General features: G+C 41.6%; 1 protein-coding gene across 6 annotated transcripts in view; it reads left to right on the top strand.

The window, feature by feature from the left end:
- Window positions 1-20,623, top strand: part of LOC125448871 (catenin delta-2-like) — a 1,175,930-nt gene that overhangs the window by 254,346 nt on the left and 900,961 nt on the right. The window lies entirely within an intron of this gene.

Raw genomic sequence — 20,623 nt, 5'->3', positions numbered from 1 at the left:
TTATAAACCTCTAAGGTCACCCTTCAGCCTCTAATACTCCAGAGAAAAAAGTCCCAGCCTATTCAGCCCCTCTCTCCAGTGCAACTCCTTCAGCTCTGGCAACACACTTGTAAGTCTTTTTGACAACCTTTCAAGTTTCACAACATCTCTCCTACAGCAGGGAGACCAGAACTGCATACAGTAGTCCAAAAGTGGCCTAACCAATGTCCTGTACAGCCACAACATGACCTCCCAATTCCTATACTCAATGCACTGACCAATAAAGGCAAGCATATCAAATACCATCTTCAGTATCCTATCTGTGACTATCCTTTCAAGGAATTATGAACCTACACTCCATGGTTTCTTTCAGCAACACTCCCCAGGACCTTACCATTCAGTGTACAAGTCCTGCCCTGATTTGCCTTTCCAAAATGCAGCACCTCTAAATTTAACTAAATTAAAGTTGATCTGCCAATCCTTCGCTCATTGGCCCATCTGATCAAGATCCTGTTGTATTATGAGGTCATCTTTTTCACTGTCCATTACACCATCAATTTTGGTGTCATCTGTAAACTTACTAACCATACCTCCTATGTTCAGATCCAAATCATTCATATAAATAAAAAAAGCAGTGGACCCAGGACTGATCCTTGTGGCACACCACTGGTCACAGGCCTCCTGTCTGAAAAACAACCATCCACCACCACCCTCTACCTTCTACCATTTGAACCAGTACTGAAGATATTCTATAGTACTCAACATACCAACTTCTTGATCATCTGTTAATCCAAGGCTCCGTTTTGTATTTTGATCAGAGACAATCTTCTGTCTATATTTGAAAAGGAGCAACAGTATTCTCTCCAGTGACCTCGTTAATATTTACCCTAAAAGTATGCAATTAAAGCAGGTTATGTGGTCATTTATTTCAGGGCTCTTTTTATGAAATCTTGTGTGCAAATTGTCTTTTATGACATTCTCTGTGTCTGTGAAGTGTTCTACATATCCTGTGGTCATGGAAAGCACTATAACAATTCCACATTTTTCTTTAGGTAAGCACACGTCTATGTTTACAGGAATGAACAGGAAAAAATAGAGTGCTATAATTTGAGTCTCAAATTAATTTTGACACTCATTTTTGAGGTTTCCTATAATGTTCATGGTTCTTCCTTTAATTTGAGGATGTGATCCTTTTTGGCAAGACTTTATTGCAAAATAATTGTACAATCAAAAGTTTTGATCAAATATCAGATACATGATCTACTGGTTACCAAAATGAAGCCTTTGTGCCCATAAATTTGCAGTTACTCAGAACATTGGTACCTCCTGCTTCCACATTGTAACATTTGATAAATTTATTTTAATATCACAGTAACATGCAATGTGTTTTGTTGTAAAGGTAATGTATTTATTCACTAGGAAAAAAGAAACAAAATGATACCCAGTGTACGGTAGAAATATAATTGCCTTTTCATAGGAACTTAAGAGAAGGCGGCACAGTGACTTGGTGGTTAGCACTGCTGCCTCACAACACTCGGGACCCAGGTTCCCTCCCAGCCTTGGGTGACTGTCTGTGTGGAGTTTGTACATTCTCCCAGTGACTCCAAGGGTTACCTCCGAGTGCTCTGGTTTCCTCCCACAATCCAAAGATGTGCAGGGTAGGTGAATTGGCCACGCCAAATTGTCCAGAGTGCCCAGGGATGTTCAGGTTAGGTGTGTTATATTTGGTAAATGCAATTGTAGAGGAATGGGTCTGGGTGGGATGCTCCTCACAGGGGCAGTTTGGGCCTGTTGGGCTGAATGGCCTGTTTCCACACTGTACAGATTGTATGGAAAAACAGATTTTAGAGGTGTATTATTGGCTTCAAGATATGACCAGTCTTTGGGACTGGTGCATCTAATAATCAGCCTTCACATTTGATTAGTAATGTTCTATTTAATTTAAGTTGTCATGATGGCAGATCTGATAACTATATCCTCAGGAGGTTCTAGTTTCGTCGTACAGTGCTACTGCAATAATTCACAGTTCTGTTGTTACAACTGTTGAAGTCAGATTAAAAGTGGTTAATAAAAGAATCCGCATTGTCTTTATTCTATAACTGGCAGCATTCTCATGGCATTGCTCATGTTGAGACAGACATTCTATTCATGTTGTACAGATGGAGATGGTAAAATGCAAAGATGGAAGTGGCTAAGGATTTCAGATCTTCACTAAGGAGACTCTGAGTTCTGTAATAGAAGCCCACAGACACAATGGAGTAGTTTTGTAAGGGAAATTGACAACCAAGTAGGAATGTGGGTTGGCCATTCAGCTATGCATGCAGGTTTCATCATTCAATTGCATCATGGTTGATTCATGTCTTAATTCAATTTGTTGCCTCTACCATTTGTGGATAGCTAAGTACCACAATTATATAATAAAGGCTCTACTTATGTACACTGCAAAGCATCTGGTGTTCCATACACTTGATAAGACTGTCATCATTTTAGTCTTCACATTTTTAACTTGTCTGCTTATTAGACAGAGGAATCAGTTAGATTAATGATTTGACTTTAACTACAGAGGTGTTTTCATCAAGCCCATTCCATCATTATCTGTTACATTTATCAAATTAGGAAAAAGTGTATAAGAAAGAAAGGAAAAGGAATTTTTAGTTTTTGGATAGATTGAATGAGTTGGGCTGCTTCCTCGGAGAAGGTTAAGAAAATATCGATTGGGATGCTTAAATCATAAGACATCTGAACAGAATGGATAGGGAAAATGTTCCCTCTGGGAGAAAGATCAAGGACTAGGGATATTAGCTTAAAAATAAGTGGCAAAAGGAAATGTTTCATTAACCAGTGAAAAATTAGGTATGCACAATGTGCTTCCTGGAAGTAGGAAGCAGATTACTTGATAGAGAAATGGACAATCACATTAGACAATGAAAGTTTATCAAGAAAAGTCTGGTGTAGAACTAATGGACTTGCTCCAGCAGACATCCAGCAAACTAATAATGGGCTTAAATGCTGGCGACCGCCACACTACGCTGATATATAATCTCATTCTCATCCAATAGCCTGTCATGCAGAACATGAATCATAACTTCCTTGACAATTTTTAATGCTGTCCAAATGGATCTGCCTTAATGCAAACCACCACCTTCTTACTAATATTCCGACATTTTACCTCAGTGATAGAATGATTCAGTGTAACTGCAACCATATCAACTTTATATCATCCATTAGAATGCCGGTCCTGACATTGTGAATCAGATCAAATCCTGACCTCTACCCCTGTTATCACAACTATATTACCCTCCTTGATAATTGTTAATGCTCCTAGTTCTCCAGTTTTGATTGACTGTAATGTATATTCCCTGCAATGAATGTCTGCGAATGTGTAACATTTCCTGTTTAGGGGTTATCTAAATCAGACTTCTAATCTTATGAGCTTTGAGGATGCAACGGTATTTTGAAGCTCTGACTGCTATCTTTAAGGCTCCCTGGCCAATATCTCTGTCTGCAGCTTGCTACAGTGTTCCAGTGAAGCCCAGCACAAGCTGGAGGAACAACACTTCATTTTCTGCTTGGGAACCCTACACCCCTCCGGACTCAATATTGAGTTCAATAATTTTAGGGTCTAAACTCCCCATGTCCCAGTCCCCCGCCCACACACCAGGCCTTGTTACCACATAGTCTGACACTACACACCCCCTGTTGTTAGTCACTAACAGTCCCCATCAACAACTATTCACCCTCCCAGCCTGATCGTTAGCAACTCCTTTGTCTGTCCAACTATCTTTCTCTCTCTTTGGGCTCTATCCTATCGTTTACTCCCTACCCCGCCCAACTCCCTATTTTCTGCAAATAAACTGATGTTTTCCCAGCCACCATCAGTTCTGAGGAAGGGTCATTGGACCCAAAATGTTTACTCTGTTTTTCTCCTCCACAGATGCTGCCAGACCTGCTGAGCTTTTCCAGCAACTTTGTTTTTGTTTCTTCTTTAAGGCTGTTCGCAGGAAAAACTTGTATGGGTGCTGAAAATTTAATCATTGAGGTTTTCTTCGATGATAATTGCAGCCATACTTAAAGATGCATTTGATGAAGTGGCCTGCTCAGATTTTGGAATCTCAGAAAGAGGTCTCATCATTATGTGCTGCAATTCTGTGCTGTGCTTGATCCAAGTTCTAGTTCGTTGCAACCCTCTTAATGAGACAGCCCAAACAGCCTGTGAAACATTCACTTTGCCTAATTGTCCCCATTAAGTAAACACAATCTAAAATATGTATGATGATCTTAATTAGAAGCAATGTTTTTATAAGTGCCCAACAGCTAAAATCATTAACCTGCCTGGCACTAACAGCAGGTATTAAATAGATGATAAGTAGGTGTAAGACTGGTCTGTTTAACTCTTCCCTCAAGCTTGTGGCATGACGTCAAATTGTATATGGGTGTGTGAAATCATCTCATTCATGCAGCTGTAACTTGTGTTTCTGAAGAAACTAATCTGCATTTGCTGCAAAAGTTCTGCCAATAGCAATGATTTACTTCCATTTATAACCAGTAATCCAATTTTAAAGTCCAAACCAGATTATAAAGTGCCTATTCATTCTTAATACCATTAACCCATTAGGTTATGTAAAAACACTTCATTTTTAAGGTGAGAGGAGAGATTTTAAAGATATGAGGGGTAAATTTTTTAGAGGGATGTGTGGAATGAACTTCCGGAGGAAGTGGTAGAGGTGGGTACAAGGAAGTTTAAAAGACATTTAGATAAGAACTTGAATAGGAAAGGTTTGGAGGGATAGGGGCCAGGAGTAAGCAGATGGGACCAGCTTAGTTCGAGATTATGGAGATAATGGGAACTGCAGATGCTGGACAATCCAAGATAATGAAGTGTGGAGCTGGATGAACACAACAGGCCAAGCAGTATCTCAGGAGCACAAAAGCTGACGTTTCGGGCCAAGACCCTTATCTTTGGCATGCATTAGTTAGACCAAAGGTTCTGTTTCCATGCTGTATAGGCCTATGACTCTGACTGTAAAATAGAAAGTGCGAGAAGATGCTTGGCATGTCAGGTGATATCTTTGGATTGGGACATGGAGTTAATGGCCTAGGTTTGGGGTGGGAAAAATGGAGACTCTTCAAAATAGTGGAGTGGTCTAGATCCAAAAGTCCCACCCCAATCCGATTTTCAATGGAAGCAGGGAAATGGCTAGGACATGTATCCAACAGATAAGAATGTTGAGCCCAGCAGGGTCATTTGAACTCAATGCTGAGATTAGGTATACACAATTGTCACAGGAGCACAGGTTTTATATGCAGTGTGAGAGCTACCAATCTTAAGAGAAATTGTAAATGCACTTGCAGAGTGGATAAGATCTGCACTTCCAATTACTATGCCTGTCCATTGATTTTAAATTATTGACAGTCCATTTCCTGTATATTGTGAAAATTGATGAAACTGAAGTTGCTAGGTTAGTTGTATAGCTGACCCTTTAAAAATTACAAAGAAAGCCCTGCCTGTGTCTGAGAGAGTTGAAACAATGTAATGACATTCAAAAGATATGTGTTGACGTGACCCAAAGTGCTATTGTTATGAATGGCTGCTTTCCACAAGCTGTCATTATCACAGTGTAGTGATGGCTTTATTGACAGGTAAAATAGGTTACTAAAGGAATAGCTGTCTTTTATGTTGAGTTATGGGCAAATTGTTTGCATTTGTGGTGAATTAAGTATTTGAGGGCATTTAACTGTTTTGAATGGGCTTTCATGACAGCAGCACTTTATTATGTAATGAGCTCTATTACAAGTATTTAAAATTTTGATTTATCTCAAGCTGCCTCCTAAGGTTTACCTGTGAGTGAGTGGTATAGACAGTGGTATGTGGGTATATGTGTTGGCAAAAGTTGGCACACTGTTATAAGTGTCATCGTGTGGCTGGGGTTAAAAGAATTGCACAAGTTGGCTTAATGACATTTGGAATGAATGGATGGCTTGGGTTGGTATGAAGGTACTGGGCAATTAGTGTTAACAGGAGCACAGTTTTCATGTATCATAGGAATAAGTGGTCTATTTAGGGGTGATTAATGGTGGTGTGGACATGGATTGGCATGAAAGGACAAGGGAAATAAGTGAGGAGGAGGATGAGGTGAATGTGAGCGATGAGGGTTACAGGGCCAAGCTTTTAAGACAAGAACTGGGATAACACCCCAGAGAATCAAGATAGGCTTTTAGAACAGCAACTGCACTAAGGGGCCAAATCCCCCAAGACCCCAATTTTCTTAATGCGGAGATCTTTCAACTCCAGAACAAAAATCCAGGCCAATATATTGAGTCTATGGACCTTCGTCAAAACTGGATATGGTTGAATTCTTGAGTAATACTATATACTATTGTATGGGTATGCATTCCTGGGCATACGTGAACTTGCGGTACTATACAACATTTTGATATGGGCTCTGTATTCGAAAATATTTATCCAGTAATATTATTGCGCTTATTCTGCAAGTTTACTTTTAAAATAGAACCTCTTTCTCAGACTTCAATATGGCAGTATTAGCTTGTACTGCAAGTGTCTGCAATTATTAAGTGTCTATTTCCCTCTGTTTCATCAAATAAGTACGTAAACGGCTGAAGTTGAAGGTTTCAAAAACCTCGTCATACATCCTAAGTTCTTCAAATAAATCAACTGTGAATATCAACAGCCTTAGTTTCAGTTTGGAGGATTAATTGCTGAAATCTCATTCGAAAGCTTGATTTACAGAAACAACAGGATGTTTTATGTTGAGGCATATCCAAAATTAATTGAACAGGTCTGTGACAGTTTGTCTGAAACTGTAGAGGGTTTTAAAACACCTTCATTGTGAATTGGCTAGCTAGGTGTATTGCAATAGATAACGCTTAGTGATTTGTTGCAAACAAATAAGGTCCCTGTTAACAACAGTTGGAAAGAAAGAGCTGAAACACAAAATATCAGATCACGGTGTTACTAGTCCCAAGGGCAAGGGTTGAGTTAGTCCCTTTTTTGTGTAGATATAAATCAGACTAGAATGCATTTGGTGCACTGTTTTAGCAATGGTGGTAAAGTAATCTGTGTCTGAATGGATAACAAAATGTGGAGCTGGATGAACACAGCAGGCCAAGCAGCATCTTAGGAGCACAAAAGCTGACGTTTCTAGGCCCGAAACATCAGCTTTTGTGCTCCTAACATGCCGCTTGGCCTGCTGTGTTCATCCAGCTCCACACTTTGTTATCTCGGATTCTCCAGCATCTGCAGTTCCCATGATCTCTGTGTCTGAATGGATGTTTTGTTTAATTGAGCATTCAAGGTTTGACAAGAGTGTGTTTAATTGCCCAAATAAGTGATAGATGAGCAATGTTTATATGATCCTGTAGTCCATAAACCTTACATCTAGCCATTCCTTTCACAGTTGAATACATACAAAGGCCCAAGTTCTTGCCCTTTTCTTAAAGGCTGAGGAAGTCGTCATCAAACTTTTCAGGCATTGATGAATAATGGACAAACTAGTTTGGCATGAAGCTGATCATAATCGCAAACTGATGCTATCCTGTCACTTGATTAGTTAAGGTGACTTTCTATGATAAAGTTATTGAAGTAGTGTTGTATTTTAACATTTCCCATAATTCTGTTAGTTGAACAACAGTGGAATGGAATTGTTCTTGAAATGTAAACCGTCAGTAAACTTGCAATAAGATTGAAAGGGAAAAAATTATCTTTATGCTAGATTTCATGCCCAACCCAAATCTCATTTTATGGAACAGGGCCTTGGAGGCATCCTTCACTTCATACTTGGACCTATTAAGCCCCTAAGTACCTCACAACTTTGCCCTCAAGACCACTGCAATGAAGGGGTAACATTCTACAGGGTTCCCCGTGCCAATTGGAAATAACCAATCCCCAAGACCATAGCCTCCCATTAACCTTGCTCCCAGCTTCTGATGCATGCTTCCCGCAGTCTCGCCTTGAGTCAAGTAGTGTCTCATTATGTGTAAAATGGCAACAAGAAAGCTGGCTTTTTTAAATTGGTGGGCTCCCAACTAAGAACTTGGGGTTAGAGCACTGGGGAAATGGAGTGACCTTTTAAAATCTAGCCCTGTGTCACATTAACATACTCAAGTGTTTACTTTGGTTTGATAAAACCAATCCAGAGGAACTGCTGAATGTTCAATTTGCTATTATTCCTAAAATGAAAAGACATCTGCCATGCTTCATTTAATGCATAATATTCTCAAATCTATAATTGAACGTTCCATGACAATATATATTTGTTTATTTCTGACAAAAAAATGGGATTAAGTTAAACTAAAATGCTTCTGACAAAAGGCCCTAACAAGATAAATGCAGCTTTTCAAAGTTATGACACTGAAAGAGCTTTCGTCAACCTTCACTGTTTCTGCTGTTATTATTATTGATTTATCTTGTTAGTGAGGGAAGTGGGTGCAGCATCAAGAGAAGATATTACAGTAATTTTGAGACTAGTAGGTGAATGAAATTTTCACTGTGCTTCTTGCTACACAAAACTCTCCCATTTTTGAAGAATTGTGTTTTTATTTGTGCAGTTCATAGAACTGCATGATGTAGCTTACAAAATGCTTTAACTTCTAAATCTCCCTCAAGGGGCACATAAAGGGTGAGCAATGTTTTTCTTAGAAATGCTTACAATATTGTTATACTTTAGGAGGTCATATGAGAGGACGAATTATAGGGGCATAATTTCCACAGGTACAAAATTTGAGACAATCTTTATGGAGGTCCAACATAAACACTGTACTTGTCTCACTATTGCTATTGTCTCTCAATCATGTCACCCACTCTTTGCCAGCTGTCAAATTAGCTGTTCCGCTCACAATGAGGAACCAGTGGGGTGGTAAGAGGGTCCACAGACTCGTGGGTGAATCTGGTGTGTGCTGATTGATTTTCATGAATATACGCCAATCCAAGAATAAGCCTAGCCTTAAACCAGAATGTAATGGGATTTGTGCTGACAAATGTGAAATAATCATAAATATAGGGAAATAGGTTTTTATTGCTAGTGGGAAATGAGAATTTTCCTTGTGTTCAAATATGTCACATGAGTAGTTTTTAGTTCTGTCTTGATCAGCTTAAAGGTCCATATATGCTATGGCACATCTGCTGCAGCAAACATGTAAGGCAATTCTAATTTAACTAGGTGTGCCAGTGACATAGGTGATCAGAGGCTACATGCTTTTTAGAGACACAAAACCAATTCCACCTTTCAAAGCAGAAGGCATTTCAACCGACATGAAAGTATTTTCTTTTACTGCACCTGCTGTGCTTTGATGGTTTTGCACCCTTGACACAACAGTTATTGTTGTCTTCAGAACATCTTACTGCCAATCTAATTCTTGCTAACACAGAACTACTTAAAAATCAGTTACAGTTCTTTTCATAAATATTGGGCAAAGGAAGTCATACACAGCATATGTGAAATCTTCTGCCTCTGACATTTCTTCTTTTGTCATTATCCTGAGCTGCAATCTATAAACCAGATGCAGAAACATTTTCCCAGTGGATAGATAAAATATTTCAGTAAATTGTTTGAAGATTTCCCTTTCAGCCCAGGTTATCCACTTGCTATGACATATGAAGTGGTGACCTGTTTCCAGGCCTGTAGCAGTTCCAGTCCAAAGTGGACACTGAGGCAAAACATGCTGTTGAATTGAAGAGGCTCTTTCCCCCAGTTTTCCTTGGCCTTGATTTTGAACACAAAATGTGCACCATTTGGAAGTGTGCCTTTGGCAGACTTGATGTTGGTAGATTGTTGAATCTGATGTACAGTTGCGAGGATTAACATCAGCTTTTCCATCATAATGGATCTTCTCAGTGTTATGCCATCAGACTGCTTACTCATTATCCAAGATTGTTGCATGACAAAAATGTTTCTCCATCCACATTGCAGTCTGAAACCAGTGCAGCAACAACAAGATATTTAAACTTTGCTGCCATGTACTTATATTTTCTGTTCCTGTCTGTTTTGAAGAAAACAGTCCCAAAGCACTTTCCGGCTAATTAAGCACTTTTTAAAGGATATACTTGAGTCAGTTTGCACATAGCAAGTCTCCACAAATGTGTTAATGACCTAATAAGCTTTTGTGGTCCAATTTTTTAATGTACTTGAGACATGAAATAGCTGCGCGCATGCGCACACACACACACACCCTTTTGGAAACTAATCACATTGTATGTTCATACAGCGTGGAAACAGATGCTTCAATCCAAGCTGACTATAATCCCAAACAAAGCTAGTCACAGATAATAAAATGTGAGGCTGGATGAACACAGCAGGCCCAGCAGCATCTCAGGAGCACAAAAGCTGACGTTTCGGGCCTAGACCCTTCATCAGAGAGGGGGATGGGGAGAGGGTTCTGGAATAAATAGGGAGAGAGGGGGAGGCGGACCGAAGATGGAGAGAAAAGAAGATAGGTGGAGAGGAGAGTATAGGTGGGGAGGTAGGGAGGGGATAGGTCAGTCCATGGAAGACGGACAGGTCAAGGAGGTGGGATGAGGTTAGTAGAGAGGAGATGGAGGTGCGGCTTGGGGTGGGAGGAAGGGATGGGTGAGAGGAAGAACATGTTAGGGAGGCAGAGACGGGTTGGACTGGTTTTGGGATGCAGTGGGTGGAGGGGAAGAGCTGGGCTGGTTGTGTGGTGCAGTGGGGGGAGGGGACGAACTGGGCTGGTTTTGGGATGCGGTGGGGGAAGGGAAGATTTTGAAGCTGGTGAAGTCCACATTGATACCATTGGGCTGCAGGGTTCCCAAGCGGAATATGAGTTGCTGTTCCTGCAACCTTCGGGTGGCATCATTGTGGCACTGCAGGAGGCCCATGATGGACATGTCATCTAAAGAATGGGAGGAGGAGTGAAAATGGTTTGCGACTGGGAGGTGCAGTTGTTTATTGCGAACCGAGCGGAGGTATTCTGCAAAGCGGTCCCCAAGCCTCCGCTTGGTTTCCCCAATGTAGAGGAAGCCACACCGGGTACAGTGGATGCAGTATACCACATTGGCAGATGCGCAGGTGAACCTCTGCTTAATGTGGAAAGTCATCTTGGGGCCTGGGATAGGGGTGAGGGAGGAGGTGTGGGTGCAAGTGTAGCATTTCCTGCGGTTGCAGGGGAAGGTGCCGGGTGTGGTGTGGTTGGAGGGCAGTGTGGAGCGAACAAGGGAGTTGTGGAGAGAGTGGTCTCTCCGGAAAGCAGACAGGGGTGGGGATGGAAAAATGTCTTGGGTGGTGGGGTCGGATTGTAAATGGCAGAAGTGTCGGAGGATGATGCGTTGTATCCGGAGGTTGGTGGGGTGGTGTGTGAGAACGATCTCCCCTTCCCCCACCGCATCCCAAAACCAGCCCAGTTCGTCCCCTCCCCCCACTGCACCACACAACCAGCCCAGCTCTTCCCCTCCACCCACTGCATCCCAAAACCAGTCCAACCCGTCTCTGCCTCCCTAACATGTTCTTCCTCTCACCCATCCCTTCCTCCCACCCCAAGGCGCACCTCCATCTCCTACCTACTAACCTCATCCCACCTCCTTGACCTGTCCGTCTTCCATGGACTGACCTATCCCCTCCCTACCTCCCCACCTATACTCTCCTCTCCACCTATCTTCTTTTCTCTCCATCTTCGGTCCGCCTCCCCCTCTCTCCCTATTTATTCCAGAACCCTCACCCCATCCCCCTCTCTGATGAAGGGTCTAGGCCCGAAACATCAGCTTTTGTGCTCCTGAGATGCTGCTTGGCCTGCTGTGTTCATCCAGCCTCACATTTTATTATCTTGGATTCTCCAGCATCTGCAGTTCCCATGATCACTCAAAGCTAGTCACACCTGCCTTCACTTCAAAATAGGGCCTATGAGCTTTGACATTCCCTTTTTGAATTAGGAGTAGGGTTAGGGATCGTTGAAATTCTATACTCAGAGAGCTGTTAATAGTTACGTTGATGACAATTTTATCACATTTACTCAGTGCATTAAGGGATAATGAAATAATGCAGGAAGATTTAGTGAGGTACATGATCAATTGTCTTATTGAGCAGCGTGGACACTGCAATTTTAAAAAATTTTCTGCATTTTTCATTTTGCACTAAAATGGGGAAAAGTCTTTTTAAAATTTAAAGATGGTTGGAGATTTGCCAGATTTTTTTTTAGAAAGCAAGAAACCTGATTCAAATTGTAAGTGCTGTTTACACAGCTGTAGGTTCAAGCATTGAGAAAGCCTAATCACACAAGTTAAATCCAGGGGGCTGAATACACATGGAGTCTTTGCTTTCAACAAGTAGTTTATTGATATGTAGACTAGTAACTAGTCAATCCTCTGCCTGTCAGCAACCATATGACTGGCTCCAAAGGACTTGAACAGTGTGTGTGTCTGAATGTTTGAGTAGGAAGCCATTGGAGCTCTGGAAGGGAAGGATCTGTTATTGTGCTGCAGTAAAATAAAAATTTGAAGGGCCTAGGCCCAAAATGTCAGCTTTCCTGCTCCTTTGATGCTGCTTGGCCTGCTGTATTCATCCAGCTGCACACTTATCTCAGATTCTCCAACATCTGCAGTTCCCATTATCTCTGATTTCAAGTCTGAAGATGGCGAGCTTATTGCCCTTTATTGACTTTGAATTAATAAGTCAAAGACCTTTATAATTATCAATAGGTACCTCCTGCAAATGAGTGAGAGTACCTGGGGAAAGAGTGAGAAGCAACGTTTTGATCAGCAAACCTTGTGGATAGGGACCACTGAGCTGCCTTCCCAGTCTTTCCGTCCATCCATAGCACTCATTTTATTTGTGTCCATGTCTATCTGTATGTGTGTGTGTAGAGGGTGAGTTTATTAGCGGATGAGAGTTTTAACTAGTAGAACATATATTGACAGTATATAATTGCCGATAATGTGAATCTAATAAATTGAGAAATAGTCGTTATTGTTAAGTACAGAAACCTGATTCAAGCTTTCTGTCAACTTGGTTCTAAAAGATACATCAATTAGGAAGTTTTGCGTGTTATAAGATCTCTAACTTCCGTGTGACTCTGTGAATAGTGGGACTTGAGGCATAACAATAGGCCCAATTGATTAATTGGTTTGCTCATGTTGCACTTAATTTCTTATGAATTTCAGTACAATAAGGTAAAGTCTGGTGTTCCATTAATCTCTTTGTACTTGTGTATTAGCATTTAGTGCATTGTGCAAAGAGACAGTTAACTCACCTCTTTCCTTTTCACTGTTCCCATCTCACTAAGAAAATATTCTAATTTGTCACTTTCAAAGTAACTACAATTGAACTCCATCTGACTGTCAACCAGTATAGTATGAACATATATCATGTGATTAAATATCTGGAACAAAGACTTGCATTTAATCAGTACTTAACATGATCAGCAGTTGTCTCAACACACTTTACAATCACTTTTAAAGTATAGTCACTGTTGTACAGTATAAGGTAGTTAATAGGCAATAAAAGCTCACAGTTGGCAATATGATAATGATCAGAATCTGTTTTTTGCTGTGTTGATTTAGGGATAAGTAGTTGCAAGGATGGTAGGGATACATTCTCTGGGTGCTTTTCAAAATCATGCCATGAGTTTTGGTCCAAAAGCAAAGGTAGATGGGGACTTCGCTTAAACACTAATGACAGCAGCAAAAGTGTTGAATCTGGCCAGAACATGAGTTGCTTGATTGGAGTCATGAAGTCTACGGTACTTTCTGAGAGAAGGCACAAAGAAGACTCAGATAACAAGGTGTAGAGAGCGATAATGGAACTGCAGATGCTGGAGAATCCAAGATAACAAAGTGTGAAGCTGGATGAACACAGCAGACCAAGCAGCATCTCAGGAGCACAAAAGCTAGACCCCTGCTCTCTGATGAAGGGTCTAGGCCTCAAACGTCAGCTTTTGTGCTCCTGAGATGCTGCTTGGCCTGCTGTGTTCATCCAACTTCACACTCTGTTAACAAGGTGTAGAGCTGGATGAACACAACAGGCCAGGCAGCAACAGAGGAGCAGGAAAGCTGACATTTTGGGTCTGGTCTCTTCTTCAGAAATCAGAGAGGAGAAGGGAGCTGTGAAGTAAATAGAGAGGGCGGGAGGCAATGATGGAAGATGCATAGTGGAGCAGATAGTTGGAGCAAAGGCGGACAGGTCAAGGAGGCGGGGATGATGCTAGTAGAGGTGAGGTGAGTACAGTTAGAAAGTGGGGGTGGGGGTTGGTCAGTGAGGTGGGAGGAGCGGATAGGTCAAGGAGGTGGGGACAAGAGCGGCTGATGGTCTTGGGATGAGCTCGGGGGTGGGGAGATTTTGAAGCTTGTAAAGTCCACATTGAGACCATTGGGTTGTAGGGTTCCAAGGCGGAGTATGAGGTACTGTTCCTCCAGTTTTCGAGTGGCATTATTGTGGCACTGGAGGTGGCCCAGGCTGGACATGTCATCCAAGGCGTGGGAGGTGGAGCTGAAGTGGTTCATGACTGGGAGGTGTTGCCATTTGTCACGAACCGAGCGTAGGTGCTCCACAATGCAGTATCCAAGCCTCAGGAACAGTACCTCATATTCCACCTGGGAACCGTACAACCCAATGATCTCAATGTACACTTTACAAGCTTCAAAATCTCCCCACCCCTGACCTCATCCCAAGACCAGCACCCCCTCTTGACCCCACCTTCTTGACCTGTCTGTCTTTTCTTCCACCTATCTGCTCCTCCCACCTCACTAAAACCCCCCCGACTTCCTACCTACACTCATCTCACCTCCACTAACCTCATCCCCCCTGCCTTGACCTGTCTGCCTTTGCTCCCACCAATGCGCCCCTTCCTCCTCACTGATCATCCCAATCCCAATTCCCTACCTACATGCACCTTTGACTGACTTCATCCTGACCTCCTTGAGCTATTCATCTTTGCTCCACCTATCTGCTCCACTATGCAACTTCTATCATCATCTCCCGCCCTCTCTATTTATTTCAGAGCCCCCTTTCCCTCTCCCATTTCTGAAGAAGGCTCCAGGCCCGAAACATCGCCTTTCCTGTTCCTCTGATGCTGCCTGTCCTGCTGTGTTGATCAGCTCTACACCTTATTATCTCACACTCTAGCATTGGCAGTTCCTGCTATCACAAAGAAGACTCAGTTTGTATTTGTAAAATATATTAGTGTTGAATATAAACCATCAGACTATGTGTTGTGGAAATAGCCTTTCCCCTCTCTCTTTCTCTGTAAACCCTCCTATCCATGCTAATTAGACGAAAAACCACTGGATACCTCACTCTCACAAGTAGAGATTTATTAAGGTAGAAACCTGAATCTATAACATTGTCTCCAGGAAAAAAGGAAATTAAACCACCCACTACTGATCAAGAAAGACATTCTCTAATAACTATTGTGGAAATTTAAAATTTAACTATTGCTTGGCCAATTTACTTTAAGGTAACACTACAGAGTTTTAAACATTATTTCTCAGGCTTAGAGAAAGCTGTACATGTGCATGTGCATCTAACATAGAACATAGAACAATACAGCGCAGAACAGGCCCTTCGGCCCTCGATGTTGCGCCGACCTGTGAACTAATCTAAGCCCATCCCCCTACACTATCCCATCATCATTCATCTGTTTAACCAAGGACTGTTTAAATGCCCTAATGTGGCTGAGTTAACTACATTGGCAGGCAGGGTGTTCCACGCCCTTACCACTCTCTGAGTAAAAAACCTGCCTCTGACATCTGTCTTAAATCTATCACCCCTCAATTTGTAGCTATGCCCCCTTGTACAAGCTGAAGTCATCATCCTCGGGAAAAAACTCTCACTGTCCACCCTATCTAATCCTCTGATCATCTTGTATGTCTCTGGATGTGAGTTTGCTCGCTGAGCTGGAAGGTTAGTTTTCAGAAGTTTCGTCACCATCCTAGGTAACATCATCAGTGAGCCTCCGACGAAGCGCTGGTGTTATGTCCCGCTTTCTATTTATCTGGTTAGGTTTTCTTGGGTTGTATGTCTCTATTAAATCCCCTCTTAGCCTCCTTCTCTCCAATGAGAACAGACCCAAGTCCCTCAGCCTTTCTTCATAGGGCCTGCGCTCCAGACCAGGCAACATCCTGGTAAATCTCCTCTGCACCTTTTCCAATGCTTCCACACCCTTCCTGTAATGGGGCGACCAGAACTGCACGCAATATTCCAAGTGAGGCCGCACTAGCGTTTTGTACAGTTGCAGCATGACATCACGGCTCCGGAACTCAATCCCTCTACCAATAAAACCTAACACACCATAAGCCTTCTTAACTGCACTATCACTATCTACTTTTTAAGATGGGCAGTTGGATAGATTTGCATATTTCAAACCTCTTGTTTAGACTTTTTTTTGCTTTTACAAATGAAGATCTTGCTCTTGGAATTAACTTAATATGTTAATTTAAGGAACCTGACTGACTTGTTTAGGATACTGTTTCCCATCCAGTCTAACATATTTATACATGTGTATAAAATTGGTAATATCACATCTTTTTTAAACTGAACCTTTGTTGTGGCTACTAGAAGAGTGGGGCAAGGAAGACAATCAAACATAAGGTCTCAATATAGAGCAACTCAGTTGCCACATTTTACACATTGGAGAACATCCCCCCTATTTCTACTCTGTCTCATGCTTTCCAACGAATAACCAATTCATGCCATATAAGCTTACCTCCATTTCCAACTTTGCGTACAATCTTTTTAAGGGAACTATTAAATGTCATCATCTAAACATGTATAGAGATAATACTGGACAATTCTTGTGACCTCCTCAAAAGATTTAACTGAGTTAGGTGTATCTGCCCTCCCCTTCACACTGATTCTCCAAATGGGTCATATGTAAGTATATAGGAGCCAGAAGCAAGAGTAGGCAATTCAGTCCCTCAAGTCTCCTCTACCAATAAAGACAATAACAGCTGATCTCATTTTGTCCTTATCTCCACTTTCCTGCTTGCTGTACATAACTCTAACATTTAAGGAATTAAAAATTAGTCGATGTCAAAGTTATTCAGTGTCCTGTCATCCACCACACACTGGAGTAGTGAATTACACAGATTCATAACCCTTTCACAGACACTGTCACAGAGTCATTGAGGTCTACAATACATAGAAAGGCTGTTTAGACCATATCTGTGCCAGCTAAAAACAGCTACTGAACTATTCTAATTCCATTATTCAGCACTTGGCCCATAGACTCGTATCCCTTGGCATCACAAATACGCAACTAAATACTACTTAAATGATATAGAGTCTCTGCCTGTATCATCCTTTTGTGCAATGGACTCTGGATTCCCACACTTTATAGGTGAAGAGATTTTTCCTGACATCTGCTCAACTTCCTATCCTCAATTTATGTCAATGCTACCTGGTTGTTGATCCCACCGCCAAAGGGAAATGTCTTCCTGTTAACTCTATCTGTGCCCCTCATAATTTTGTACATCTTGGTCATGTCTTCCTCAGTCTTGTCCGCCCTAAGGAGAAACAACTAGAGTCTAATTTCTCTTATTAACAAAAACTCATCAACCCAGACAACAGCCTGGTAAATCTCCTCTTTACTCTTGCCACTGCAATCACATTGCCTCCTATAATGTGATTTGGAGAATTACATGCAATACCCTAGTTGTGGCCTCATCAATGTTTTGCACAGTTCCAGCATGATCTCCCTTTTCTTATACTCTATGCCTTGGCTAATAAAGTTCAGCATTCCATATGCCACTTTAACCACTTTTTCTACCTGTGTCCTACTTTCAGATACAGGTGGACATGTACAACAAGGTCCATCTGAGCCTCAGTGCTCTGCATCGTCCTCCTGTTCATATGTATTCTGTTGTCTTGTTTGTCCTGTCAAAGTTCATGACGTCCTATTTATCCTGATCATTCCATTTGACCAACCGATCTATATCCTTTGTAATGTTAGGCTGTTATCTGTTTACCACCACATTGATTTTCATACCCTCCAAGCTCACTGCTAAACTAAGCTACATTGTAACATAAATCATATATACGCACACAGCATGAATAAGAAGGGCCCCAACACTGATCACTGCAGGACCCCACTAGACATAGACTTCCAGTCACAAAAACACTCTTTGACCATTACCCTCTGCTTCTTGCCATTCAGCCTATTCTGAATCCAGTTAGCCAAGTTCCTTAGGTCACATGGGCTCTTACTTTAGCTAACAGCCTCCCATGTGGGACCTTATCAAAAGCCTTACTGAAGTCCAAATAGACCATGTCAAATGCATTACCATCATCTACATACTCTCTTCAAAAAAATTCGATCACATTGGTCAGACATGACCTCTCCTTAACAAAACCATGCTAACTCTTCTGATTAATCCCTGCTTCTATGCATGCAAATTAATTTTGTCCCTCAAAACTGCTTACAGTAGTTCCCGCACAACTGAAGTTAGAACGACTGGCCTGTAGTTTTCTAGTTAATCTCTTCCTCCTTTGAATGACAATACTACACTGGCTGTCCATCAGTCCTCTGGCACCTCTTTTTCTGGCCAGAGAGGAATTGGAAATTATTGCCAGTGTTCTTGCTGTTTGCTCCCCTGCCTAACTCCAACAGCACGGGATGCATTTCATACAGTTAAGGTGATTTAGCTATTTTTAAGCCTGTCTCACCACTTAGAACCTTCTCTCTGTCTATACTAATTTCTTTCATTATTTCACAGTCCTTCGCCCTGATTTCTATGTGCAGGTTGCCCCTCTCAAAGTGAATACTGACACAAAGTATCCATTTAGGAACCTACCTACATCCTGTAACTCCATGCACAAAATACTAGTGTGGTCCTTAATGGACCCTGCCCTTTGCCTGGTTATCCCTTTATCCCAAAAGGAAAATCCAAAGTTATTTTGAGTACATTTTTACTTGCCACAGTTCCTTCTTGCTGTCCTAATTTCCATTTTAATTTCCCTTTCTATACATTTGGAAAGCTTCTGCAGTTTTGAGGCTCAGCAACTGACATAAACCTCTCTTGTTTTCTCTTTATCCAATCCTGTATATTGTGCTTCGTATCCAGGGTCCACTGGATTCATTGGTTCCACCCTTCATCTTTATTGGAACATGTTGGCCCTGTATTCTCTCTGTTTCCTTTTTTAATGTGTCCCACTATTCTGATTTACCAGAGTGTCTGCTTCCAGTCCACTATGGCTAGAGAAATAATTCATGCTCATTTCTTCTAAATCTGTCACCACTTAGCCTAAAACTATGACCTCTTGTTCTAAATTGGTCCACAGCAGAAAGATTCACTCTGTTTACTTCGTCAATCTCTTGTCACATCTTAGACAGGAAATTGGGTATAAAGAAGGGTAAAGGAAGAGTAGAACTCCAAAAAGTATTATGGCCAATGGGAAACAAAGCAGAAGGTTAGCATCTGTGGGGGTAGATTCAACTGCATGGAACAGTATGAAAAGAAAGGAGAACTCAGGAGAGGTTATTAAAGTCTGCACAACACAAAATAGGACAAGTATTTGGAAGGGGTCAGGAATCTAGCACATTGGCTAAAGGGATGATAAACACAGGACTGACGGTGTTGTATCTGAATGCACACAGTAAATAAAATAAGGGAAAGAGCTTATGATGTGAATTTGGCAGAAATGATGTGGACATCATGGGGATGTGGCCAGGGAGGTAAATATCCAACGATATACATGTTATTGAAAAAACAGGCAGGTGGGCAGAGAGGGTGGGATTGCCTTAATAGTAAGCAATGAAATTAAATTGATAACAAGAAACAATGTAGGATCAGATGATGTAGAGTTTGTGGATAGGGTTGAGGAACCACAAAGGTGAAAAACCATAATGGGAGTTATGTGTAGACCGCCAAGCAGTAGTCAGGATGTGGGACACAGGTACAGCAGGAGTTAGAAAAGGTCTGTAAGAAAGGCAAGCTTACAGTGAACTTGGGGAAATTAATATGCACATGGATTGGTAGAATCAGGTTGGTAGTGGATCACAAGAAAAGGGATTTGTGGAATGTCTGAGATGCCTTTTTGGTGCAGCTTTGGTGGAGCCCACAACAACAGACAATTCCAGATTTAGGGATCTGCCATGAGGCAAACTTGATAAAGGAGTTTAAAGTGAAGGAACTCTTAGGAGGTAGAGACCGTAACACACAATTTACTCTGTAATTTGAGGGAAAAGTTGGAATCAGATATAAGTATCACAGTTGAATAAAGGCAACTACAGAGGCCTGAGGAAGGAGCTGTCCAGAATTGACTAGGAGAGGAGCCAAGCAGGAAAGACAGTGGAACAGCAATGGCAGAAGTTTCTGGGAGTAATTCGAGAGACTCAGCAAAAAAGTTTTCTGTAGGATAAAGAAGCACACTAAATGGAGGATGAGGAACCATGGCGGACAACGGAAGTCAGGGATAACATAAAAGCAAAAGGGAAAGCATCTAATGTGGGGAAGGGCAGCGGGAAGCCAGGGAATGGGAAGCGTACAAAGGACTACGAGAAAAAATGTGGAGGGAGAAGATTAAATATGTGGGTAAGCTAGTCAGTAATATAAAAGGTTGCAAGAGTCTGTTTATATAACTAAAGCGCAAAAGTAGACGTCAGGCTGCTGAAAAATGAGGCTGGAGAAGTAGTAATGGGGAACAAAGAAATGGCAGAGGAACTGAACAAGTACTTTGCATCAGTT

The sequence above is a fragment of the Stegostoma tigrinum genome, chromosome 2 (genome assembly GCF_030684315.1).
Source record: "Stegostoma tigrinum isolate sSteTig4 chromosome 2, sSteTig4.hap1, whole genome shotgun sequence".
Classification (NCBI taxonomy): Eukaryota; Metazoa; Chordata; class Chondrichthyes; order Orectolobiformes; family Stegostomatidae; genus Stegostoma; species Stegostoma tigrinum.
Note: the sequence above shows the minus strand (reverse complement) of the source record. Positions and strands in the feature narration are given on the sequence as shown.